The 27,732-nt window shown below is 44.2% G+C and overlaps 1 protein-coding gene across 12 annotated transcripts in view; it reads right to left on the bottom strand.

Annotated features, from left to right (window-relative positions):
- The window catches only part of vav2 (vav 2 guanine nucleotide exchange factor), a 195,189-nt gene that overhangs the window by 107,835 nt on the left and 59,622 nt on the right, over positions 1–27,732 (bottom strand). The gene's annotated exons all lie outside the window — the stretch shown is intronic.

The raw sequence follows: 27,732 nt of genomic DNA, 5'->3' as shown, positions 1-27,732 counted from the left end.
TGGCTGGATGGCCTTACAGCTAACAGCAGTCAATCCAACCTTCCGAAAAAAAACAAAACACTTTCAAATCAGTGCCTGGGTCCTTAATCAAATTCACTAAAGAGGCTAAAATTAAGAGGGAGCACAGTCTGATCTGTGACGCTCTGTGTATGTGTGTGTTGCATCAAACAACTGGTGTCTGCTTCTGAATTCATCTTGAAAATTGACACGTGCCGCGATCATCCGTGAACTTTTCCATTAGTGCAAAAACATTGTTGCGCAATATTGAATGTTCAGCCTTGTGTGGCTCACAGTTGACAGTGATAATTTATGGGTTCCATCCAGAGCCGTCTTCACAGTGCAGTAAATACTATATTTATTTTTACACTGCAGCAAAATAAAGCAGTTTATCTAGTCGGTATCCGCCGAGTGTCAGAGTGTTATCTCCCTCAGCTTGATTCTCCGTTTCATTATTATTGGTGACTCATTGTTGTGCTGCTCTGCTAATCGCCAAAGCTTTATGTTAAAGAGAGTTTAAGCCCCGAACGCGATCAACATAATCTCTGAAAACATGCTATTTACCAGGGCCATTAGTGCTTCAGTGTGACGCTTTTATGCCTCGCAGTTTAACCTTTGTTATTCTTGTTTTTTTTTTTTTTGTTTTCCTTGTTTTCCTGCGTCTGCCATATAAGCGAGCTCACTGTGCCATTATACGCTACAATTATGAAAACGCTCGCTCTCTCACACACACAAACTCAGTGGTCCATTATCCTCATCGCTTCCACGCTAAACACCCCCTCCTCTTAAATAAGCATGCAACAGAGCAAATAACCCAAGCAAATCAATTAAAGTTTCCTGTGAGCATGTGTGTGTCTGTGTGTTTAAGCGCGTCTGTGTGCGTGTTTGTTTTATTGCTGTATTAGGTCACAGAGATTATTGCGCTATTACAGCTCATTTAGATGGTCATTTATGTGTTAATCCTGAACCAACACGAGATCAAACGGGGCAGTCGGCAGGCAGGAGGCAGCAGAGGATGAATCTAGCGTCTGACTGCGCCGCATGCACAGTTATTGAGAAAGTATTAAGGCCTTATTATTAATAAGTGCACAGTTGCCGTCTCCAAACCACAGCAATCTGAACTGATTTAGTCATTTTCTCATGATATACTTGTGTAATGAGTAAGAGTGTGGCTTTAAGTGATTACATCAAGGTGCAAAAATGATTAGGCAGATTAATTAAGTGAAATCTCAAATTAACTGCGTAGTACCAACTTCAGCTGAGGTCATGTTTACAGCGTTCACACACAAAGTCTTTTATAGTAGGTCTGAGGAAAATGGTGATATTCCCAGTGGTCCAATCCTTTCATTAAGCCTTTGTAATGTAGCATTTGCTACATTAAATTAAGTGGTCATCAGCGTCCTAAACTATTAGCATCTGCAGCTTCTAGACACCCACTAGCCTAACAGCAACGTTCTCACAGAATATGACTGATAACTTCACATCCTTCTGCACCTCAACAAGGCAGGAAGAAGGTGTGGATAGCGGACATGGCCAAAGAGGAGACACCAGCTTCCAGCTTTTAACAAATAGTACCCATTCTATAGTGGCTCTTGAGCCGGCAACATAAAATGTGAGAGAAGAGGAACCTAATGTTCCTTGTTCAAGCCTGTCTGTAAAAAATGTAGCTGGATAATGAGTGTCTCCTAGTCCATGGCAGCCAACAAGAAACAGCCTTGCTGCAGATTGGAGAAGCTTGGCCAAGATACCAAGGAAAAGAAGAACAATATTGTTAATAATGGGCCAATACGTATCTGAAGACAGATAAAATGAGAGTGATTCTTTATGGACCAGATGGATGGGACCACAGCTGAATAGTCAATGGACACAGGGAACCTCTTTGAGTGAGGTGGTAGGGAGGGTACTGGTATGAGACGTTATCATGAGGATGGTATGGACTGAAAGTTCCTCCAGAGTCTTTCCTACATTACGTTACATCACATGGGCAGAGATACATACTTTTTTCAGGAAGCCTTCGTGAACTACCTTTTGACTAACCAGCAAAGGCCTCAAAAATGACTGAATAATGACCCAGCCCCTGTCCTCTCCTGACCTAAATCCCATTCAGATGTTGTGGGATCTAAAAGATGAGATCCACAGTGAGATAAGACAGCATACCTCCTCTTAGGGGATTTAGATGGTTGTGGTTGCTGCTTCAGTGTAAGTTGATAATGGACAGAATGTCTTTCACAGTATGCTGGCTATATTAGTCACTGAATGTTTCATAAAGCTAAAAATATTATTCAGTTGTCCTATTGTGACAATAAATAGCTGAGTTAGGAAAAAGCCTTTAGATATTTAGTTTCCTAATTCCTAAATTCTTAAACATCCAGATTTGAGGTTTGGTAACTAGCAATTCAACAAAAATTCACAAGAAATATGTTCATGAGGAATGCAACTGGGCTAATAATTGCATAGTGTCAGAGCGGCTCCAAGGCAACATGCTGTAGGCCCTTTTGTGCTCTAATGGAGGCTAAGCTTTTAGCCAGAACGAACCGTAGCTAACCACTTTTGTGCATTCTTTTAATGCAATTCACAGGAATGCCTTATGCGCTTCTATGATTAACTCCGCGAGCTGCTGACAAAGCATTAGCCCTGTATCAACAGTTCAACAAGGAATACTCTGCAGGGAATCTGCTTCAGGACATGAAAGTTTGTATCTCATTTACATGTGGCTCTGCTGCAGGTCTTCATTATCTATGTCAATGCAGAATTTATTCAAAACACGGTTTCACATCTAAAGACAATCTTGATAATTGTCGTTTGATGTATTGATAGTTATCGTTCATGAATAATTTAGACAAATGCAGGGGACGGCTCATTTGACAAAGGGAAGTCATGTATATAATATTTCCTGGTTCTATATGTATGTCTGAATCGTTTCAAAACAACTTTTATGGGCCTCCTTGTATATACGTAATGTTTTTACATATTATTTGCAGCTGCCAATTTTCATAGCAGGAACACTGAATTTTCAGACCTGTGTGAAGGAAAAACAAAACATCTCTGCATTAGAATATTCGTTTAAACGCAGAGGCGTGTCCACGCGAATGAACAGTTTTCAGCTTTTCCTCAGTGTAGACGTCCTTCAGCGTGATTCAAGGTTGTCACAGCAGCAGACAACCATGACGTACACGCTTCTCCCCACCAGCAGGTTATGATCTAATGTAGGCCTAAGGCCCATGTTGCGAACCACCTGCACGATCAGCTTCAGCGGAAAGAGGATTTTTGATGCTATTTTTGGCTGCGACGGTCGTGATGCCAACCATCAGGAAACAGCTGTCAACAAACAGCCATCACAGCGTGCGGCGTGATGACGGCTCATCAGGGAGGACGGAGAAAACGCGGGATGAGATACGACCGCCACGGTGACGGGGGCGACAAGGGCAAAGTGGATCCTACAGCCCAGCTTGTTTTCTTAGAGACAGCAGACAAAGCGATTCTGAACTCGGCGCTCGCTCCCTGACAAGGACGTGTCCAAAGTGGGGTCGTATCCTTCTGTACACCTGGGTTAGTTTTTATTACAGTCTTACAAGACATAACTAGGGCACGGAATGAGTGCTAATAGAAACACAGACACCTGGAGAGAGTGAAAACACAACAGCTGATGCAGATGTACATAAATCCAGCAGGAAGAGCAACACAAACCCGAGGAAAACCTGATGATTTACTGAAGGGGGAAGGGCTTTTACAACATTATGCATAAAATTCTTGAGATTCAACTCTTCAATTTTTGCTAGTTTTTGAATTAAAAAGGAGTTTGGTGGCAAGGCCCTGCCAAGATGACGGCAACTAGCAGCCACCACAACGAGCTTCAAAACTTCAAAATCCTATGGATGACATCATGGAGGGTTCTTCCATCTTTACATACAGTCTATACCAAATTCATATCTTCATGCAGAGAGTATAATATCCAATGTTCTCTTATGAGAACATCTCTTCTTCATTGTCATGACACAGGCCAATCTCCTACATCATATAACTGATCCTTGTTAGAGAATCATGAATGAATTATCAGAGACGCATAATTACCGTAAAACTACAAAAATCTCCAGCCAGAGACCAAGTCTTCCAACGTTTTTTTTATAAAAAACAAAGAAGACAGATCAAACAGGATCTCTTCTCGCGGCTGCAAATTATACCCCGACATCGATTTCCACTTTATGGTCCTGGCAATGGCTCCCTTTGTCAAACGGACAACTTAAATATATAAATAAAACAAACCTAGACAAACACTGCCGCCAGTGTTGTGTTTAAGCCTGGGCTTATCACTTCCAGGGGACATATTTCTATTCATCCTCACCCAGGAAGAGCCTCACAAATCACAATCTCAGACACGGCAACAAATAAAGGGCCGACACAAATTCATTCACACACATGCACACACGCCGACTGGAGGCCTGCTCCGTGCTCTCATAATCTCCAAGATCGTAGGCTGTCCAATCTAATCAGCATTTAAGCGATGGCCTTCATAAACATTACACTGAAGCCAGTGAGAGGAAAAGGGGAAATGGAGCTGGGCAGTGGAACCAGAGCTGGCCTCAGAAGTAGCTTCATAGTGGCATCTGACTTTAAGGCTTTTGCTCAAGGAATTCTTCTTGGTGAAGTCCCATTTTTAACATACCCCCAAAGACTAACCCCTAATGTAAACTGTAAATCTAGCTTATCGAGAAGAACCCAAGTGTGAGCGGAGATAGCTGTCCCAAAGTGCAACAAAAGAAGGGAAGAATGCACAAATTCTACGGGGAGGGAAAAGAAGCTAATGAAAAGATGAGGAAAAGATAAAAATGGTTTTACATTTGCAAAATGTACGATCGTATCATGTCGGTCTTGGTGTGACTGTGACTGCATCCTCCTCCCTGGTGATCCGTCTGGCATCGCTACACAGCTGCACACATGTGACGCGTGATAGACACGCACGCGGGAAGAGACGGAGAAATCTGGAGCATGAAATTAAAGACGATTGTTTACTCGCATCTTTTTTTTTTGTGTGACTGAACACGTGCGCATGACCATGTGCGTCTCTTTGTTTTTTTTCAGCGTACGACGACACACTCGTGCGTCTACGTGCGTACAGTCTCTTCAGAGAGAGCACACGCGTTCCGCGGGGCAGGACGCCGCTGAGACGCCTGTTGCTTGGGCGCTGTGCTCTCGTCTCCGTGAGAACCAGCCCGACACGCTCACGACTTTCCACTATTGTTCCCGCCTACGAAACAGTTGTTTTCTCCCAACTGCAGGCAGCAGCCACGCCGCCTCTGAAACCCCCTGCCGCCCCGTTTTAACCTCCATCACAGCCGAGGAGCAGAGAGGGATCTCGGCTGATGAACTGCAGGAAATGTTAAAGACAGACGCATTAGGATCTGTAACCCACAATTTACGGTAGCGGACGTAACCGACAGTTCCCTGTCACCTCGAGATGGGCCTAACTTTAATCCGCTACCCCTCTGTCAGAGTTTGGGTGGCTGTGAGAGTCCCTGGAGGTTTATCCTCTGTGGTCTGCCCTAGAAAGTCTGACAGGCTCTGTGAAGGACACCTACTTCAGACTTGTAGTGGAATCTAGGACTTGAAATGAGGGATTACAGGAATCAGCACAAATGTGCCAAAAAACATACTTCTTGATAATGATCTCAGTAAAGATCTCAGTATGTGTGAAATGACCCAAGCACTATTAAAGAGATGTAATAGTAATAGTATTGTGGTATAAACAATCGCATTGCCCTTAGGGTAGATAGAACAACCTTGGTGGTCCCTTCATTTCCCACAGTTGGGACCATTTCCCATCATGGACTTTAATTAAGATTTGACAGTAAAATGATGCTTTAACCTGTTCTTATCTTATTTGTATCAGTTTGAACCGTCACTTTCCACTGAGAACCTTTTCCGTGCAAAAATAGAAATGATGTTTCAGTGCATGACCGTCTCCACGTATAATTAATAAAAACAAAGGTCATTAGTAGAACATTTGTCATGATTAGGCGAAGGGAGTGTTGGGGCCGGAAAGCAGAAAGGCTTTTCAGAAAGTGCGTAATTAAATAATAACTGCTTTTTCAACACGGAAAGTGGAGAACAAATCCTTTCTGGGCCTCATTAAAAGGTCCACCTGCCAGCGTGCGATTAGCATTATGTGCGCTAATTGTCTGGTGCTGTAGGTAAATACAGCAGCGAAGCGTCTGCCACCCGCTCCTAGTCTCATTATCCCGTGAAATTAGGAGGCCAATTATAGGGCATTACCCTGACGGCAGGATAGCCAAAATCCTTCTAAGGGTTAGATTGCACATCACACTACCACCCTGCTAGCGGAGAAGGCCACGGAGCAGTGTGGATAGATGCTCTTAGTTAGGGGGTCACCGCTCATTAGCTTTGTTGAGGAGTGACTCAGACTGTTGAACGTCTTAGCAGATGAAAGGGCAATTTGTGTACTTTATAAATGAGATACCATGACAAAATAAGGTTGGGGATCTAATGACAGGAAGCAGGCCGAGGAGGAGTTCAGTGGATTCCTCCTAATTTCTTTAAAATCAGAGCGCCTGAGGCTCGCCCAATCAGACCCGATTAAACGCCGACGCAAAATATGAGCCGACGCTGATGACGAGAGAGGTCACGCGCGGTGGTCGGGCTCTTCATTAAATCACCAGTTCCAGGAATAGATGCGAGAGCGGGGGGGGGGAGAAGGTGAACAAAGGAGGGAGACTGAGTCAGGGAGGCCACAGAGAGAGACGCAGAGTAGTCATGTCCCCTGGGAGCAGTATTAACAGACTGATGAGATGAACAAAGGGGGATCTGGCAGCGCTGGTCAGGTGAGGTCATGGTGAGGACAACATAAACATCCTGAGGCACGGTTCATTGTAAAGCCGGCGGTAATCTGACCTTTAACCCTGAAGACCTGATCCTGAAGGTTTAACAGTTTGATTTCAACCTTGTGATTTCTTTTTATGTTCTTGTTTCATTGTTCTACTTATCAGGATACGTTTTCTTTTCTTTTGCTTGCTTTCATATTGTATTGCTGCCTTAGGAGCTAATTAATGCTATATTGCAAAATGTGACAGTTAAATATGTTGCAAGTTATATAGGCTACACTTGGGTTTATATTTATTCTCTCTCTCAAAGGGTTCCAGTGGCGCCACTAATAACTATTAATAATAACCTCCTTTCCTTAAACAGTTTTTCTTTCTTGGCCTCACAGTTTGAGATAATCCATATTTTTTTTTCTTTAAAGTTCATCTAAGCTTGTTCACAGCGAGGGGTAAAACCCTTTCGCTTCAGCACATTATCTTTATATGGAGGATTTTTTTTTTTTTTCAAATATTTTCTCCATTTCTAATCGCCTTCAATGATTATTTCTGGTTCAGATGAAGATAGATGTTTCCGTCTTGTAGGTAGACCCTACGGGCTAATAAGATAATGGTGGTGCTGATTTGTACATTTGTAGTGTGCAGTTACATGGGTACTCCTTTTACCGGAGTGTAATCATAGACCCGGGGTTACAATATGCAACCACTGCTTCAATTAGTTTTCTTCAAAACAACAACATTTAGGCAATCGCGAAACAAAAAAGCTTTTGAAATTGCAGTGCTCAGATGGGAAGACTATCCACGCCTCAGTGCTCCTGTGTTCCACCTGCATAGCAATGGCTCTCAGTGTGCAGCTACAGTTATATTTGTATTGAAGTGTCAGATTATCAGTGATCTATGACTCGCTTCAGATGCATCCTCTCTAGCATTTTTAAAATCTCAGAATCCATTTTCCTCCTCCTCCGTCCACGGTCACAGTTCAGCAGTGCCATAAATGAGCTCTGATCATTCCTGATCAAAACACTGTTTTTTTTGTTGTTTTTTTTTTTTCTTTTTCATTTTCGTCTAATTTCTTAACAAATTGAGTTCAGTTAATCTGCTGTGGGCAGATAAAGTTGTGTCACCGTAGATCAAGGACCGAGAGAGGGGACGTGGCCAGTCAAGGTTTGTGTGCGTGTAGTTCTTTTTTTTTTTTTAAGGGGGGTGGGAGACGTACTTCCAGCCTGTCGGTCCCTGATAAATGATTCCATGTGAAATATCTCCATTAAATCTGCCTTTATCAGGGATGGGAGCTGGTTCAGCCTCGCTATTAGCATTGCAATTTATGGGACAGCTCCCAGGCTCAGCAAATCAATTCCCAAGAGTACCTGACCAATTCAGGCCAGATTAGTTGAAATTAGGCAGGGCAGGTTTTAATAATGCGTCTGATGATTACTGCAGCACAGAGATATCTTCTGCTTTTCGTCCCATTTCGCACACTCCGCTGAGCTTTTGCGGCTCACAAAGCAACACCCCACCGTTTCATTTATTGTTTGTAGTGTTTCACAGCACAATAAATTTAAAGCTCACGGCTGCTACTGACGCTGCTCTGTCTGCACTGCAGAAAGAAGAGAATATTATAGAAATCCTTTCGATAACAACCCTATGACGACAATGCTCACATTGAACTCATTTGTTGCGAAATGCACCTCCACCATTTTGTATATCAGACAAGGTTGTTTTTTTTTGTTTGTTTTTTTTGTGACAAGCTATTTGTCTGTTTGTCTCTGCCAGCGCCCGTTCACCAAACGAAGAGACGTTGTCAGTGGGAGGAAGACAAAACCCTATCTGCCACCTCCACAACCTGCATCCTTAGAAAACAACTCAAAGCTTTTGTTGATTTGGAATTCATTTGTGTCAGGAACAACCCGCCAGAGACCTTATCTACGAGTGGGAGCCGCTGTGCATCAGAGGGAGAAAAAGGGGGGAAAAAAAAAAACAAAAAAACAAAAAAAAACAACATGTACGTGTGTGAGAGAGAACGAGAGGTGCTGGGTTCCTCCTTTCCCTCCTCCTGCTCTCTTTAGGTCTCGTCTCATCTCATCTCCACTTTTCATTCCTTTTGCACCTCCCCGCTCTTCTCCACCTGCCTCCAGACGCACGTATTCACTCGCGCCGAAGGCGTTAAGTTGGCTGTGAATGGCGTTCCTTGAAATCAGATATTAATGCGGTTCTGGTAGACCGGGCGGAGGGGTTATAATGAAGGTTGTGCACCTGCTGAGGTGATCCGCTACACGTGTGATCCTTTAGGAAAATCACCTCCCGGATCCTCGCGGCGTCTCGTGAAAAACAGAGGTGGTCGCAAAACGAGCTAATAAAGGAGGCCGCATATATGAATAAAGAGAACAGCAAAGAGGTGGAGTCTCATTATCTCACCGCAGCTGGGGGATGGGCCGCTTTATTAAATGCCAGGTTGTGCCAAAATGCTGCGATAAGCTTTGTGAAATGACTGGCTTTAGAGATGGTGGAGGTTCTGCAGATGTTATTGACCAGAGGGGGACAATTCACAAGAGTGGAGGTTATATAAATAGAACGCATTCCTACCTAGACAGGAAATACGTTCAGTTGAGGGAAAGACAACATCCTGAACAGCCCAAAGAATTGTGAATACGTTGACCCAGGACGTCTCCTCTCCCTGCAGAGCTATTCTTCTTGCACAGCGCTTTCACACGAGATGACGCAAAATACAAAAATAAATAAAATAATAATAAAGCACTCAGACGTTGGATTGACGTTGCAGTTAGAGGGTCTTTGTGTGTATGAGGTGGTCCCACCCACCGGCAGGGTGCTGCGCTCATTGGGTCGCACTGTATATCCCAGAGTCATGCTGGGAAGAGGCTGCTGCTAAGGTCAGGAGAGGAAGACGAAAACTGCAACGCAAATCTGCGGCCGGCCTGGGACTCGAGCTGTCTCTTCGCCTCTCGTCACCGACGACGAGGTCGCTTGTCACTGTCGTCTGCGGCGTTCGAGAGAGAGGGAGAGGGAGAGAGGGAGAGAGGGAGAGAGGCGCTCCTGGCTATCACTCAGCAACAGCTTATAGCCACTAACATTATTAACATCATGGCTCCGCAGCGTATCAGCATGCAAATGTAACCAATCCATTTCCCGCTGCTGAAACACTGTCATAATTAGAAAACGTTCCGACTGAGTGATGGGGGGTATTTAAGGTTAACACGATTCCCACAGCAATATGTGCCGTTTGATAAATGTTTGGCAGGAAAGGCAAAAATGCCAAATGTTACTGTGAATGTTAAGTCGCTGTACGAGTAGACGAACCGCCTGAAAGTAGAATGTATCATCAGAGCATTTCCATTTGATTATTTTTCCCCTGTAGACAACGAGGAGGCCAGAAAATAACATTACGCATAATACACAAGTTTTTATGTGTCACAGTATTTTTTCACCTGCTTGTTGCTAGTAAGTGATATTGGAACTGGTCGGACTCTTCTTAAAGTCCGTAACAACTTTTATTCTTTGTTGGACGCAGAAACAGAACAAGTCGGAAAAATCAGCGAACTCACAGTTCATGGAGTTCCAGTGGTATAGGAAGGTTGGATGGTACTGGCACATCACATTTTTGTAACTGTCACCGCCACTTGTGCAACACAGGACCTGGGATTCATCCACACAAGTCAGAGCAGGTTTGTTCAGACGAACAGTAACAGCAAAACACACTTCAGGAGACACGATGTGAGTCCGGCCTGCACCAACTCTTCTTCAACAGCTACACATAGTTCTAGTTAATCATTCAATAATGTGCTGCTGGGAAGATGAGCTGTTGTTAAAGTGTGATTTATCATCGCTTACAGAGGCATAAACGTAACCTCTGAAACCCGAGGCTTCTCTCTCAGACTCCTGCTCCAAAATGACACGCCCAGAATAACTGATGTATATCTGAGGAGCTGCAGCATCGTTTTTGTATCATAATAAAGCTCACACTTCTGCACTTGTGCAGCGGTGCATGAATCAGATTGTGCGTTACTGGGTCAGAGTTAATGAAGACGGAACACAGCAGCATTATCTGAACCATGAGTGATGCAAGTAAAGTGAAGGAGGAGGGGGGAGGTTTTAGTGGACGTCTGTTCGGGGAAGTCTGTCCAAATTGGCTATTTTGGCACATTTAGGGAGCCTCTGCATCTGTATGCACAGCTGCCCTCAGTACTGACTTCTCTAAGCTTTGGATTCAGATTCCAATTCTCAATAGTTTTAGCATGCACTACAATGTATTTTTGTAATTTGGCTGAACACCCATTAACAGGTATGACTATAAGGCCTGTGAAGACCTGTAGTTGGCTGAAACATGTGATGCGTTGTGCGAAATTAATCCCAGATCGGTTCTTTTGCATCAATCACAATGAGGTTTTGTGGATGTGTACATAACTACTCAAACTGTCTTTCTCTAACCCTAACCCCAACACCTATTTTAACATTACTGAGCATAACTGGGGATGGTTCGGCATCAATGCTGTAACCCTGATCTTTGGTGGTTCTACTCTAACTCCACAAGAATCAACAATCTGATACACAAGAAAGTCGGAACGCGTGTTGAGGTGATATGTGGGGGGTCTGCAGCGGGTCTTGACCTCTGGACATGGGCCTGCAGACAGACCGTCTTAGCTTAGACAACCCAGGTCTGTTCCTTCAGGTACCTGCAGAATGACTTTGCAATATCTTATGATACAGCAGCTGCAATAAATGCCGCAGCAACTGTAATGTATACACCTGCAATTTATCTCCATTCAGCAGCACTGACAAATATTCTCATGACTTTAGGCCGTGGAAACAACATTTTTTATATTCAGCTGCTGCGGCGGTTAAAAAGAAATATAACAAACTGTCTCTCAAGGATAAAGAGTTTCAGCCTGCCTCAAAAACCCATCATAAATAAGTCCTCACTCAAGTATTTTTAGTAGAGCTGCTCATATTATAGCAGCGCAGAAGGAGGGATGAAGGTGGAGGAGAACTATGGAGATTATACGGGAAACCCGGAGATGGGAGGCGGGGATGCACGCTCAGAAACAAGATGTTGAGACCTGAAAACTCCTCGTTTCCCCGGGCTACATAAATCTCATTATTTCCCTCTGCATTGCCTCAGCATTTAAGGTGAAATATCACTGCATTTTACATCAAAGTGCTGAGTAACACAAAGGCGTCGGCGCCGTCGTTCAAGGCAAATGAAAATGTTTAGCTGAGCGGAGCAACGCTTTGATACGAGTCGATGTGTTTTAAAGGGCTTATGGGTAGGAACGGTGCAGAAACACAGAGAGCATAATAGATTTTATTAGCTTTTCCTTTATGCGCCGTTATTTTTTTTCTCAAATGCTGGAAATCATCATCAGGAGTCTGCTTTAAGTTTGGACTCAGACTCGACCCATCTTCTTTATGCTGCTGACCCTTAAACAATGGGATATTGTCATCTACGTTTAAGTCAGTTGCAGACTAGTATGAGCTGTGATCCATTATAGTTAAATGAGTTGCTCTTCAAAGGGAATGCTGTTAACATTAGTTTGAAACAAGGGTGAATCTACACAATTTATACCATTGACATGTTTGGGGCATTTCGTGAGGATCCTGTTCACATCACAAGCCGACTTTGGAGAAGAAGGGAAGGAAGAAAGGAAGGATTTCTAACACTGCTGAGACGCTGTGAGTCTAACTGTTGAGAGACTCACTAGTCCCTACTAGCAGCTTTGTGAGGCTGTTCTAAGGTACTGCAGCGCTAAATGCTACTGTTGGCACACTTGTAACGACAGTGCTTATATGTTAAAGCAGGTATACAGTAACATTTACCATTTTCACCATCTAGGCTCGTTGTGTTAGCACGCTAGCAAGTCCTCATGACCATCGAACACAAAGAGGGATGCTACGTTTTGCAGGTGAAAGAAAAAAAAATGGGCAGCAATTTTTACTCAAACGCATCTGAGGGCAATTATATGCGGTTCAGAATCAGAGAGTAATTGATAAAAACGTTTACGTGCAGTGGGTCTATGTACAGCGGGTGCAGTGAGTGTCTTCACCTTGCGAACGAAGCGCTCCAGAGGGAGATTGCAATCAGGCTGAGACCGCCCTCTCTGACCGGGCTCAGCTCGGTTGTTTTGTTCAGGGACAAAGTGTGATTGAACCGCTCACACCAGCCCAAACAAACCAAGTTTGCGGGGAAACGCCCCCAGGTTTGGAACAGACTACGTGCGAACGCACCCTGTGTTTTTGGGGGATATTAAAACTCATAGAACAGCTAGAGAAAGGCTTGTAGAGCGGGCCGTTTGTGATTGTGAAAGAGAACAGTCCATGTAGTGATCGAACGTCTTCTGACGTTATTTCAGTCACTGTGTTAATTCAGTGTGTTAATTCCCCCCTTCCTTTGTTTCATCTTCCTCCTACAAACTGCATCATAGTGTCAAATGACAAACACTGCTCTCCCAGTGAGTGTGCCTATAAGCTCACTATACATCACTACTGGCTGACTGACACACTCTGACATTTACTCTTCAGGCTACAGCCGCCATGGTCTCTGCAGCTGAGTCAGTTATGTCAAACGGAACCATGTCAAGAGCAATAAAAAGTCAGGGAGTGAATGAAGGTATTTCTGTCTGGGTGTGATTGCGTGTGTGCAAACATATGCATGCTAGTATAGCAATCGTGGTACTGAATGTGTAACGCTGTGGGTGTGGCATTGCACTTTCCACGCATGTTTATACTCCCATGGGCGTGCGAGTCCCTGGTGCCGTGATCCGTAGCATCTCCCGCCTTCGGCTCTGGCTACAACTTGTGCAGCGCGGACACCCGGGGAGCCAGATCAATGCTGGAAGTTTCACACAGAGCGAAAAAAAGGAAACAACTCTCTATAGTCCATAAGACTTTCTGCACTGGAATGATTTTCCATCTCTGGGAGCCAGAGCCTACCCACAACAGCCTAGAAAAAAAAAATAAAAATAAAAGAATGATCCGGGCGTTTCAGACGCTGTTAAACATCCCTCAGTGCAGCACAGAAAGAGCCCGGAAACCCCTTTGAAAACAACACAAGCCTGCGATATTGGAAAAGCCAGAAGGAGGTGGTAATAGATTAAACTGCCAGCGGAACTGTGCAGCACAACTACGTGTTCTCTTTCTAGGTGCGTGCGGCAGAGACTTGGCTTCGGGGGAACTTCCGTAATTCCTTTAGTTGCTTTACAATGCGCCCATTGCCACAGCAGGATTCAGTGGAGCACGGTTTCTTTTCTTTTCGAGTCACAAAAAGCTTTGAACGTTTGGATGGCGTTCGCTGGGTTTTACAAGCTTCAGAGCTGCATTTAAAAATACTTGGAGAGCATTAATGTGAAATTCTAGTTATTCATAATAGTCAAAGTCATATGCACGTACAGTATGTGCCAATCAATGTAAAACTAAAGCAAACCACAGTTCTAGTTGCTAAAGGTGCCCTGTCTTTTACATAAAATCGAATCTTTGGTCTCTTTTTCTTTTTTTTTTAGTAAAACTGTGACTCACTTCCAGGACACAACCACCCTCTTTTTCTTTCTTTTTTTCTGACAGCAAACTATGCTGAACAATCATCTGCAGCCATCACTCTGTCATGAATACAATCCAGTGTGACTACCATGCATGTGTCGGCACAATGCTGCAACCACGCACACAACAGTCGCACTGTTCTTCTAGTCCGAGTGGAAACACGCTGTACCGGGAAGTCTGACTGTGCCAGCAGGCTAACAAAGTCTCCACTGTGTGTGTGTGCGAGTGCGTAAACGCGTTGCCCTTCTGAAAACACTCCGCTGTCCGCGCTGGAGCAGTGCTGCAGGTGCGGCCCGGTCGGCAGCGTTACTTTGGCCTTTAATGTGGAGAGCAGCTTGGCACCTTTTTCTGCATGGTGCAAATGCCACCGTGCTGAACTCGACAACGAACGCTTCTCCTTCCAGAGAATCTAGAGCACATAAACACCATGTTTTTTACCCCACAACGGGCCTTAAACACGGTGTGACCTACTAGATTACTCCTTTAGCATCAGACTGGATAGACTAGGACATCAATCACTGTTGGCACATTACCCATAATGCAACTATAAAACAAAATTTATAGTCGCACGTCACAGTGACAGCGTGTCTACGGCGCAGGGAGTTGAAAGTATTTATATGTGTGAGTAACTGTGTCTCCAAACTCTAAGCAGCGACTGGTCAGCTGTGTTCAGTTTGGACCAATCACTGTCACGTAGTCTAATTCTGGGGAGGTGCATGTCAGGTTCCCCTCCCATTATATTAGGGATAGCTCGTTCTTTGGTCAAACCAAGTTAATAGCCTTATGTTATTTATGTGACAGTATGTTATTTCTGGCTATAAGGTCACAAGTTCACACGTCTCCTCTGCTCTCTGTATCACACACAGTGATTACACCCATATAAAAAACAAGATTCTGGTTAAATCCCGCAACCTCAAAGCCGTAAACCTAGAGGAAACAGTGGGTTATGGTGTAGAGTTCGGTGCTGCACCTTAGCTACGTCATCACATGTTTTTGCACACATACTTTTTGAATTTTCAGAAACTATTTTATAAAATATATCTTGATACTCACACACATTTTGTTATTAATATCTTTAATGTTAATTATGCTGAACTGTCAACACTTGATTTGGGTGTAGTCTGCTAGAGACGGCTAATGTATCCTCAAGCAGAGATGAGGATGCAGGATGCAGGATGCAGGCTGCAGAGGTCTGGTATGTTCCACACCCACAGTCTAGTCTGGTTCTAACCAGAGCTGACTCACTTTGTGTTTTCATGGTGACTACTCTGGAGCCACAGAAGGCTGTATACCATTTTTTATCACATCAGTGACATGTCTGCGAACAGATGTGTAGAATATGCGTAGCTCCCTTTTTAATAAAAAAAAAATAAATTGCATTACATGCTATATTAATATTACACTCATTCATATACTGTTGCACATCCAAAAAAGCTTCAAAGCAGAGAAACCAGAGCAAACAACAACACCAAACAGTGTTAAAAAGAAAAAAAAAAGTATGTGTTTTCTTTGTTGCTATCCTGTATATCATTTCACAAACCATGATATAAATCTTTTGACCCCTTTGGGGATCCTGGCTCCAGGAATAAGAACCACTAACTTTAGAGATAAAAACAAAAGTATTTATGAAGCGCATGAAGAAAAGCTAAATAAACAGAAAGCCTCAGACCGACCATGTTGTGTGTTTGCAGCTCAGGACTCCACCCTCTCAGGTCTAAGCTGAAGGGATTATTGATTGTTGCCATTTAGGACTGACACAGGCCCAGTCTGGCCATTAGCTCCCTATCCTCCCACCCACCGGCTGCATTGAAACCACTCTCCTTCATCACAAAGGGCACTAAGGTACCCAGCTGAGTGAACACACTCCAACCACAATAGGAATGACAGACATGTCACTCTTCATTCTCTCCCTTTTCTCCGTCTCCATTATGCCCTCGAGCATCTTTCCATCGCTCGTCCCCGTGCTTCTATTTCAGTCGTGTGCAATTAGCCCGTCTGCTCCGTTCTGTATCTCTTTAACTTTCCACCTCAAACTTTGATCGGTTCCAACGTTATTTACCCGGTTTGACCTCTGTCTGCCAGCGTTTTAGTCTCTGCATCTGTGGGTGCCACCTCGATGTCCCTCGGTCCTCTGAGGGTGTCCTCTCACTTCATCGCTCTGTCTGTCATTCTTAGTCTGGCAGAGTCAGATGACTTGTCAAGCCCACAGACGTCTAGTTACACAACGCACAAGTTCAAGTAAGGGAAGGACTGCGATGGTTTTGTTTACACCGTGCAACTTGCAGAGATGTACAAGAGCAACAAATCCTCACAAAGTGCCTCACAAAGGGGAGAATGTGTGGATTCTCCCTTAATAAATGTCTTCAACATGAACTGATAATCGGAATTATAGTTAATTAGTTTTCCAATCACTCCTACTGAAATCTGTGAGCTTGACAAGATTAGTCCGTTTCTGCGCCTCACCCTCTCTTCCTCTTTTCATTCCTCTCCTAATCCCTCTGCCTTTCCTCCTCCTTCTCCCTGAGCCTTAGGGGAGCATCCAGAGGCAAACTAATTTCCCTTCCCCGAAGCCTCGCTGCTCTCATGGAGCCCGTCTCCGTCCTCTTTGTCAATCTTTCGTCCTAATCTCCGTAATGCAGTCTCTGGCAGGAGCTGCCGTGTGTGCTTTGTCCGGGTTCTGGGGCCTGGCTCTGGGATGACGAGCAGGTAGTTATATGGCCACTCTCTTCAACGGTAATTGCAGCCGAGGCAGACGGAGCACAGCATGGGGCCAAGGCGTGTTCACACAAATACACACACACACACACACACACACACACGAGCACAAGAGGCCGAGTGTGTTCAGAGGACTGTCTCACCGAGTCTAAAGAGTTTGAAGTAAATATCAGAGAAGGCCTTTCTTTGTCTCCATTCATTCATCCTTTCTTGGAAAAAATTTACCAGTGTCAGCCTGCGGTCAAACGCACGTGCAGTAGTATTTGAAAAACAGTGCTCATTATTACAATGTTTTGTGCGATGTTTGCAGCATAAACAATATGTTCTGCATTATTTATCTATTCTTTTGTTTTGTTGCTTTGGGAAATGAGGCTGTGTTTTTTCTGCTCTTTATTTTGTCTTAGTTTTAGCTGATGAAAATATGCATTTGTTTCAGTTGTATTTTTAACTTAATTTTTATTTAATAGTATATCTTTTTTAAAATTTAGGCTACAGTACGTGCCATATATACAAAAAAAAAGCACAAATACATTTCTCAACTGAAAAAAAAAAACAAAAACAATCCTGAAGCAGTAGTCGTCATAGATTCTCCGGCAATTTCGGGAAGACTCAGTTGTAATTCATGACCTCACCACTTGATGGCCCTTATACTACACATGGGTCCTTTAAAATATGCCTGGTAATTGCCTACACAGCGCCTTTCAGTGGGAAACCTTGAATAAAAATGGAACTTCGAGACCTAATAAAGACATCTTTCAAGTGTAATTCATTTTTTCTTTGTGTGTTTTTTTTTTTTTTTTACCCATTATTGTTATTCAAAATAAAATCTAGAGTGCACTTATTGTCAATTTACTTAAATTGCAAGCTCATGAATAATTGTAACCTTTCTTTCTTTTTTTATATATTTATATTTATTTACAGAAACAAATAAAAAAATGACAAAAAAAATCACAGGCAGTTATTACTTGATTTTGGTAATACATTTAAACTAAATAGAATGATTTTTGTCTTTTGTTGAATTAATTTTTACCAATAATGAATATCAAAAATATAAATGTTGTAAGTTATAACTATACTCTTATTTTTCCTTTGCCATTGCAGTACCCGCAAATTGTTTCTTACTCTCTAAAGTGGGGAAAGTTTCAACTTTACGTAAACATCAGGCAGTCCACTCCAATGGCCACATAAGGGCTGTGCATCATCGCTACCTGCCACGATGCACCTGCAGAGAAATAAATGAGTAGGAGCACAGAGGAGGGAATCAGTTTAGTGGCCGCTGCAGGGGGCATTTATAACACCTGGCAAGCAACCCAGCACTGCACAATGAGGATGCTGGCTGCTAGCTTCTTATCAGCCATATCGAATTACCATGTGCCATGCTGAACACAAGCTACACCCACAGGTAAAAACCCAATAACTGTGACCAAGAGGGATCAGAAGGGAGAGGGGGAGGGAAAGAAAAGTGAGAAAAAGAAATGAAAGATAGAACGATGGGAGAAAAAGACGAGAAAACGAACCAGTGGAGAACATCCTTACCATATGCTACACAGACTGGTAGAGAAAGGTCATAGAACAGGAGGAAGGGAGTGGTTGAATAGGATCCGTAAAATGTAAGTTGACTGAAGCATCTTGCCAATACCAGTATGTTGCTACAACTTTGTATAGTACATGCCGTGGGTTACGAAAAACATGTCATCCACTCAGTCTGATTTCCATTTTACAGCCCTTTGATAGCAGGAATCAGAGAGCAGGCACTTCTGCAGAGACTTTATGGCCCTGGGCCTCAGTGTGTGCCTTTGTCAGACAGAAAGGGTGTGTTTGAGTGTCCACCTTCGCCTGTCCACATGTGTGTCATTGATGTGCTCCTCTTGATGAACTGGACCGCACTAAAAGCAATGACAAATTTAATAGCTTTCATAGTCAGTGCTGTCAATGTTCCAATTGAGTGAAGTGATTATTTCCACTTGCGCAGTCATGCATGTCTGACAGTAGTTTTTGTCGGGGCAGGTGATAATGTTGTGTTTATGTGCCTGACTGAACCTATCAGACAGATTTTTTTTTAAAAAAAAGGTTATCAAGTCTTTGTGCGTAAACAGCAGGATATTGTGTCTTTAAATCCAGTAGATGACTTAGGTATGAGTATTGCTATTCACTCAGGTATCTATCCATCTATCTATCTATTATAAGAATAATTAATAATTAACAATACTTTAACCCTTTAAGATAGGAGTCTTCAATGATTTTCAGGCCAAGGACCCCCAAATTAAGTAGGGACTCCCTGCCTACTATATGTGTTCTACATTAAACTTGGCCTAGTGCTATATATAAATATACACTGTTGTCTTTTTTGCATTCAATATTAAGCTATTCAAATAATACACTGTAAATATGCAGGTGCATCTGGGATTTCACCTGGTGAGTGAATAGACTCTCAGCCAATTGCTGGGAACCTGACAGAGTCAGCATGTAATATGCAGCCTTGTGATTGGCCCAGCAGTGATAGGGGAGGGGCCTATCGTGTACAGGAGGCTTAGATTGACATGTCTTGGCTGGTGTGGCACTCTTTGTGAATGGTGCACTGTTGAGACAGCTGCTGTATCGCTGAACGAGTGATGTGCTGATTGGAAGATAACGTCTTCTGCCTCAATTTACCCCTTTACAAAAATGTGTTGGGTTCATGTTAATGTGCATTTAAACAGATTTCAAATTTATGGTGGGAAATTGTGGGGGAAAATTTATAAAAATGTCTAATCAACCAAAGATTTTGGAACCCCCTTGCAGTACCTCCATGGACCCCTGTTGAAGACCTATGCTTTAAGCCGCCATTACGGTAATGATGACGCACCACGGCTCTCAGCAACAGGTTGGTGGACAACACAAGACCGAGGGAGACCCAAAAGACAAGAGCTGTTTGGGGGAATTTGTTGGTAAAAATGAAGTTAGTTATACACTCGAGATGTCACGAAGGCCTTTCAGGCTAAAACACAACTGCCCAGTGTTCAGCCACACTTTTGAGTTCTGGTATTTCAAAAACCGTGAGCTTCAACATCGTGCCGACAACACATTCAGTTCTAAAGGGTACACACTGTATGTACGGATTCTGGCAGATAATATGTCTCCTCAAGAGAAAGCTGCAGAACAGAAATCATCAAGAGATCATCACAACATCGACCTTCATCCACGCTGATAATTCAATAATGTGCTTGTGTAAAACAGCTCAGATACAACCACACTTGACAGAACTTTAGAGCAACATATTCGTATCCAAATATGAGTCTGGTAACACGCCATTTGGATTTCATTATGGGCAGAGTTTCAGCTGATCCAGAAAAAATAAACTACCTCTGCATGCAATTGGACAGCCCTACAAGAGATAACATGCATGACTATTTAGTCGTTACTCTTCTTTCCATCATATCAAAAATCAGTTCCCAATGGACCAGTTCCAGAATAATGTACGGCCAAAATGTTGGCTAATATACTATAATATATAGTAACACACAACATACTTATACTATAATCTAAGTAAAATACTATTACTTACAGGGAGCAGTAGATTGTGATAATAAATACCAAACATACCCTTTTTACTGAGAAGTAGGAGGCTTAGAAAATGATTTGTTTCATCTCCAAAAATATTGGAACTGGAATATTACATATGTACTCATAAAGGAGATATCCATCTCTTAGAATTCAAGCCAACCCCTAATGACTGCCAGGACGTTTTGTGAGTGAATACATGCTCCAATAACACTGGGAGGGTGCAATTAACTACTACAGAGCCTTTCTTTCTGTCTTTGCCCACCAGTATTACAAATCTTTTTACTATTTGAACCGGTGCTGACAGTGTAGTACAACAAACTGAACATCTACAACATGATATTCTGATTGATTCAAAGAGAGCAACCAGTCGGTATTTTTTCAGTAACATTTTACCAGCGCCGCCCCCTTGTCAACAAAAACAGAGGAATCACTTTCCATGACAATCTCTGCCATTTGGTAACTCTCATGATTTAATCATGGTTTTTGAAAAGCGGCTTATTTCTGATGATCCCACAGAGCTCCCTTGACAGTCTGTGCTCTGTGCACTAAATGTCTCCTAAAATAATAAGTTGCTGAGACACAGTTTACAGCACAACAGTAGATGATTGGGAATTTATCATCGATGCGAGAGCGAATATTATTACATAATCCGAGTCATATAGAGAGAAACACACATGAGTATGATTTAAGAGCTCAGTAGGTTTGTCTTTCAGCTCCATATCTCAGTAATCCCTGCGCAATGAAAAGAACGATTGGGGATGGACTCTTTTTTTTTTTTTTTTTGGTGGTGGTGATTTTCTCCTTTTTTCATGCCAGTGATTCCTCAGAGAATGTACCTGTCCATCATAGCTGTGCCTGTGGGGCCTCGGGGGGAGGAGCTTGAGGGGGAGAGAAATAATGAGAGCTCACACCGGCTGTGATGCATTCACAGACTCTTGCCGTGTGGGGGCTCATCCTCTTTATCCCCTGAATTTAGTCCCGCTGCGCAGAAAAGACACAAGCCTAACAACAAGGGAGACACCCCCCCCAGTGACCACCGGCTGCACAATCCAAAGGCAAGACAGCGTTTTGGGTGCACTTAGGCTCTACGCCATCCAACTTCAAAGAGGCGAGCTGAGCGCCGAGCTCGGGCCAAATCGCTCCGCCTGCGTCTGTCAGTTTCTCCGGCAGCACCCTGTAACACTCCCTGACACCCAAAACAAAAAGAGGCCAATTATTTCCACGGGCGGGCTCAGACTGCGCCGGAATTTGAAAGTTCAATAAATGATTTTTATGAAGCTCGTCGCTTTTTGCTTTTTCGCCTCTCCCCGCAGGTGGATTGAAACGACACGGAAATGGTAGCAAAATAAAAGGGAGGAGAGAAAAACACCTAAAGAGAGAGCACTTACGGTAAGTAAAATGTATCCAGTGATGCTTCTTCTGTCAGGTGATTGAGACTTCACAAAAGCATTGCAAACATTAACATCTAGCAATTATGAAAAAGGCAGAGAATAAACTTGGGATTTGACATGGATACTGTAATTTCAGTGCGGATGTGTGGAGATGTATGATACAAAATGCTTATTCATTTTAACCAATGACAACATTCACAATTTGAAGAAAATGTCTCAGTTTCATTCCTCTCTTTCAAATGTTAAAGGGCTATATGGGTCATTTATGTGCAACAAAAACTATAGCGCGAACTAAGGGCAGCTGTAGGCGATCCAGATGGCACAGAGATTTGACTCAAATGACCTATTTTCAGGTCAGCTGTCACGCAGCCCTACAAAATACACTGTGGACTGTTAGATGCATTCGTCGGTCCATCGCATCCCTTCTCACTTGTTACTTAAGATGTGAAGGGAAGCCCCCAGCAGCCGCACCACTGCCCTTCCGATGGTCAGCGGGGCCTGAGCTGTGAGCTGTAACAAGCCACTGCTCAGCAACCACCTGTTTCCACGGGTATGACGGTAACGAGCCGCCGGAATAATGAGGTATCGCGAGCGGAGCATGGAAGGGATGGATGGAAGGGGGTCTAAACACAGGAAGGGGGTGGAAGTTCCCATTTATAATTCATGCTCGGAGAAATATCATCAGCACCGTGGCATTTGGGATGAATTATTGATCGCGTCTCGGAAGCTTTATGTAAAAACCTGCAGTTGTGGGTGGGTCCTGGCGGACGGTCAGTCAAGCAAGAGGGCAGAAGGATGGAAGAGGCAGTCAGAAAGCTGTCTGGAGGAGACAGGAGGGAGTGCTTTCAGAGAAGGTTAGGGAGATAAATTCTCGCTTGGGGAAGACGCAGGTGTAATGCTGGATCAGGGGATGTGTTGAAGGATGGGCTCTAGTACGTCCTTGAATCCTGAAAGTAGGTATAAGAAGCAATTCCACAATAGAAGGACACTGTATTATAATTAACATTTTTCCATGGCAATACACCCCCCTTCCGGTGAGTCTAAGGACAAGCGATTCTTATTTCTGCTGACGAAATGGTGAAGGTGAAGTTCAAGTCTACTGACTGCACATAACGATGGCCAAACCCTTTGTGAGATGTCCCCTACGATTCTCGAACAGCACTTTCGAAGCTCAGCGTGGGAGCTCTAGCTGTTTCCGTCTTGGCAGTGCCCGACTCCCAGGAACTACTAAAAAAGCAGGCAAAGAAATGGAATGGAAAATTGTCTTTGTGCCGTGCTTTTTAAACATGTTTATTTCAGCTTTAAATTTGGGTCTGTGTTGACTGACTTGCATTCAGAGTCATCTCAAGTGGCCATGTGAGGAATTGCAGTTTTCGGTCTGATATTAAAAGAAGTGAGGCTACAATTTACAAATGATTCCACACTAAACATATTCTGCAGTAAATCTCGAAGCACTTACCACCTCTACAAGGGCAAGAAAACGGAGAACCATAGCTGCAATAATCAGCTCGGGCCTTGACAGTAAAGGACTGCTGCTGAGGACGTGGTCACTAATGGAAGGGGACGCACTCACCTGAGTGGATGACCCTGGCTGCTCGACCCTCAGACCCCCCTCCATCACTTACTGCACTCTCTCCAGCAGAGCGAGACAGGCGTGGGTCACTACCTTTTCTGCAGTTATGTGAATCAATACCAACACAAGCACAGCGTGTGTCCCCCCCTCCCCCCCGCAGTGGACGGACACTTGCAGCCTCGTATAATCCGCCTCGTCAAACAGGAACGCACGCCTCGACGGAGAATAAACATCTGCCAATCGCCTTTTAACTTTTATGAAAAGTAATCCTGCTGACTGTCGGCTACCTGTGCTTGCAAAACAAACATGCTTGAGAATAGCACGGCGCAGATTATCTATAATTATCCACTTAATACTACAGAATGGTTTTTCAAGTACAGCCCAGAGCTAACTGGCTGACTCCACTCTGCAAGTCCTACAAAGAAGCACATATTTGGTACCTGTCACATGCCAAACGATGGTATTTCTGAGTGTCCCGGCGTGTTCTAAAAATACAAATATGTGGCGTGCCTTCTTATGACATGCCGCAAGCCTGTGAACACACTGAAAACCAGAGCTTTGATCGAGCTTTGTTTGAGAGCGGCTTCAAACGAGCGCAGGGCCACGCTGAGGGTGCGTGGCTGACTTCCGCGCTGAGGGCGCGTAACACACTTCAGTAAATAGCACTCGGGCGGGCGTGCCAACGGCGGCCGAGGCACGTTCCAGATGTTAGTAGCGCTGGGCGTGGATGCTAAGCAACTAGCTATTTTGGGCCCCGCGGAGCGCGGAAAGGAAATGAAAGGAGCAGAGTTCAGCGCGCGCGGAATTCGGGGCAGCGGAGAGGGTAATCAAACACCGCCGACCAACGGCAATCACGCCGCCCGGACACAATAGCGGCTCGCCCCGCCGCCGGCTCGGTCTTATCACAACACACTCGCGGCGAGAGTGGTGTGAGATGAATGAGCGAGGAAGGGGGGGGGGGCAGCGAGGAAGGGGAAGAGATGGATGGGGGAAGTGAGAGGGAAAGAAAAGCAGCAGGGAAGGGGAGCAGTTGTTCCAAATTAAATCAGGGGATCGGTGTTTGTGCCGAGTTTCCCTCGCACCCTCTCCGTCAGCTCGTAGGTGTGTTTCCAGGAGATGACATTAGACTGATTAGAGGCTCGGGTGCAGTTCTAAGATATCTGAGGGTGAAATATCTCATTTCATCCAACGAACATGCAGTCACTCTTGGCAGGGATCAAGCACCAGCCACCACTCCACTTTCTCGGCATAAAAAGGAGGACAACTGAACCGTGAAGTCCACAAATGCATGTGCAAATCATTACTGCGAGTTAGCTGGAAAATTTGCTCCCTGTCAGTTGAATTACTCGTGCCGTGCGAAAGCCGTTTCATAAAAAACAAAGGCCTCAAAGCGTTGTTTCAGTCGCACAAAAAAAAAAAAAGGAATTCCGTCCACCGTGACGCCACACCGTCGCATCGACGAGCGTCGCGCCGGCGTGCCCCGGCGCTACTGGAGTCAGTCAGTCAGGACTCCAAGGTTGTTAGGACGAGATTGAAGCCGCTTCGTCCGCGTTCCAAATAAACGACGCGGCTCCCTTTAATGAAGACGGCGGGTCTGTCAGAAAGCTTCCTCCCTCCGCTGCTCTCCAGTCACGACGGAAAATTACCAAACTGTTGATCGATGGTTAACAGGTGCGGGCTAATTATGCTAATCATGGCAACAGCCAAATAAACTGATTGCCATGTTCATTTAAATGACAGCAATGTTCCTTCGGTGGCTAATTAAAATAGGTCGGGAGGAAAGGCAACGAGGCGGCTGGGTTCGGGTAGACGGAGGTGTTTAAATAAAAGGGTTCTCTGGGGTCTACTGTAATAAACTGTATTTCATTGGTTTAATGATGTCATAATGAATTTCTAATGATGGGGGATGGGCCGGGGCGCAAAGGCAAGAAGTGTGGTGGGTACGCGCACGAAACCGTAAGGGCTGTTTACTCCTCCGCTAGAGACCTAAGCAAGGGAGCTGAAGCTAATGGTGTAGGTGGCATAAGGTATCCCTGGATGGAATAAATGATGAAAATAAAATTCAAGTGGGTTCTGAGCTCCATCTGTTTCAATACTAGTCCCACGAGAAGGCGTTCGGGGAGGGGGGAGGGTTTAAAGGCGCAATTACTTTTTTATCAGAACTGGACTCCGTTGGCCCCGGTCTCCGTTTGCCCGCGACCTGGGAGAAGAGATCATTAGAGGAAGAGACGGCGACCGGAGGCCACGGGACATGAACTCCGGCCCCCCCCCCCGGCTGCCGATGTGGAGGTATGAAAAGTGGATTGGGGCTGATTAATGTTTATAGGAGCAGCTGCCATCAAAAGAGAAATTCTCTCCCTCGCCTCCGCTCCCCGTATCGCCATTTTAATTCCACTTTTATCTCATCGCTCACTCGAAATCCAACCAGCAGCTTAGGCAGCATCTTTGCAAACATATTTGTTTTGAATATGCGACGCCAGGCGATGCCACCGTTCCCTCCACCAGTAAATCTAGCGTCCCGTTATTTTCTTTATTTTAATTCACGAGGTAAAACATTTGCCGAAAGAGCAAGATCCTATTATGACAACATCACCTTCCACACAAACGAGGGCAAAGCAGAAAACTGAAAACATGATGGAGACGCTGTCGTTCCACATTCCAACACACTGATGTTGTACAGTGAATAACCACTACACCAGCCTTTTATACGGGAACCTGCCAGTACTTGGTTGACTTTAACAAACTATTCCTGGGTACATTCAGTTGCTGAGCTTCCTCAACTGTTACGCAACGTGGAAAAAAAAATGATATAGAAAGAAGAATGAATGAATGAATGATACAGTGCGACAATATGTCTGACAGCCGGTTTAATTCCCATTATTTGCATTCGGATGTGCGCACAAAGAAACTTTTGTGTCAAGGTAACAAAAGAGGATAGAGCACATCCAGCGTTGAACTGCAAAACGGAAAAGACTAAGCGCAAGAATAGAGCAGCCGCCTTTATCTTCCGTTTATGAGGCATTCTCGCTATTTAAATGTATGCCACATTAGGAGGGATCTACTCAATTCAATATATTATAATGTGATGTTTGGACTTAATGGAAAATCAATGGCGAGACAAGCCCGCCACCGCCGAGACCATACAAAAGCAATTTCTAAATTGACATATGGAGGGCCTATGTGATTGATTCTGACTGCCGTTGGATTTTAATACCATTCACTGCGGGCTCATTGACTCTCAGACATCGTCTTGCGGTTTATCTGCAAACTGCCAAACGAGTCCTTGTCGCCTTCCTCCTCCTCCTCTCTCTCTCATCTTTCCTTCCCACCTTCTCTTCTCTTTTCCCGGGCTCTCTCTCCGGCGTGGAGAGCGGATGTGTTGCGTTAGATCGGGTGTGTTAGATAAATGAGTGGATGACTTCCCACGAAAACACGCTCATTGTAATCAATCAGTGCGGGACGTGTTACAGTTTATTCGTATCTCCGCTCTGCAGAGAGACTCTAATCCCCCTGCTTTAGCGCAAATACTACACGTTCAATCAGCTGGAAAGGTGCAGCATTAACGTTCTCGCCGGAGCAGCCCCGACACAAAGGCATCAGCTGTCATCATCAGTTTAATGATATCGTTGTAACCCCTTTGCTGCTTGTTTTAAAAGCCTAGAAACCCCAGACGCCACACACAATGCAGTGCAAGGGATTACAAAGTAAAAGAGAAACATTTTATTTTCAAGAGCTGGTTGCAACAGAGTGTGCTGATCATGGATTAATCCTTTCACTCCACTGAATTTCCTCCCATCCACCTTTATATCCATTCATCCATTCATCCATTCATCCGTCCATTCACATGTAACCACTTAATCAGGTCTGGTTCACCGAGGGGGGACGGAAAGCTTAACCAGATGTGCTAATCCCCACGATGCATCCACCAGCTGAGTGCTTCCTGAGGCAAGCCCGGACCAGGTGAGATGCAAATCTATCCGGTAGGAGACACGATCACGCTATCACTTAAGGAACACTTCCAAAAATGCATTCTGATTAGACGCTGACTCGACTGAAAGGGTTCATTTCAGTTTAGAGAACCGACAGGTCTGCTCTTATCTCCTTCTGGAAAAACAACTCTCCCCCCAGATAAAGTTTC

This window comes from Mugil cephalus, chromosome 19, assembly GCF_022458985.1.
Source record: "Mugil cephalus isolate CIBA_MC_2020 chromosome 19, CIBA_Mcephalus_1.1, whole genome shotgun sequence".
Lineage (NCBI taxonomy): Eukaryota > Metazoa > Chordata > Actinopteri > Mugiliformes > Mugilidae > Mugil > Mugil cephalus.
Note: the sequence above shows the minus strand (reverse complement) of the source record. Positions and strands in the feature narration are given on the sequence as shown.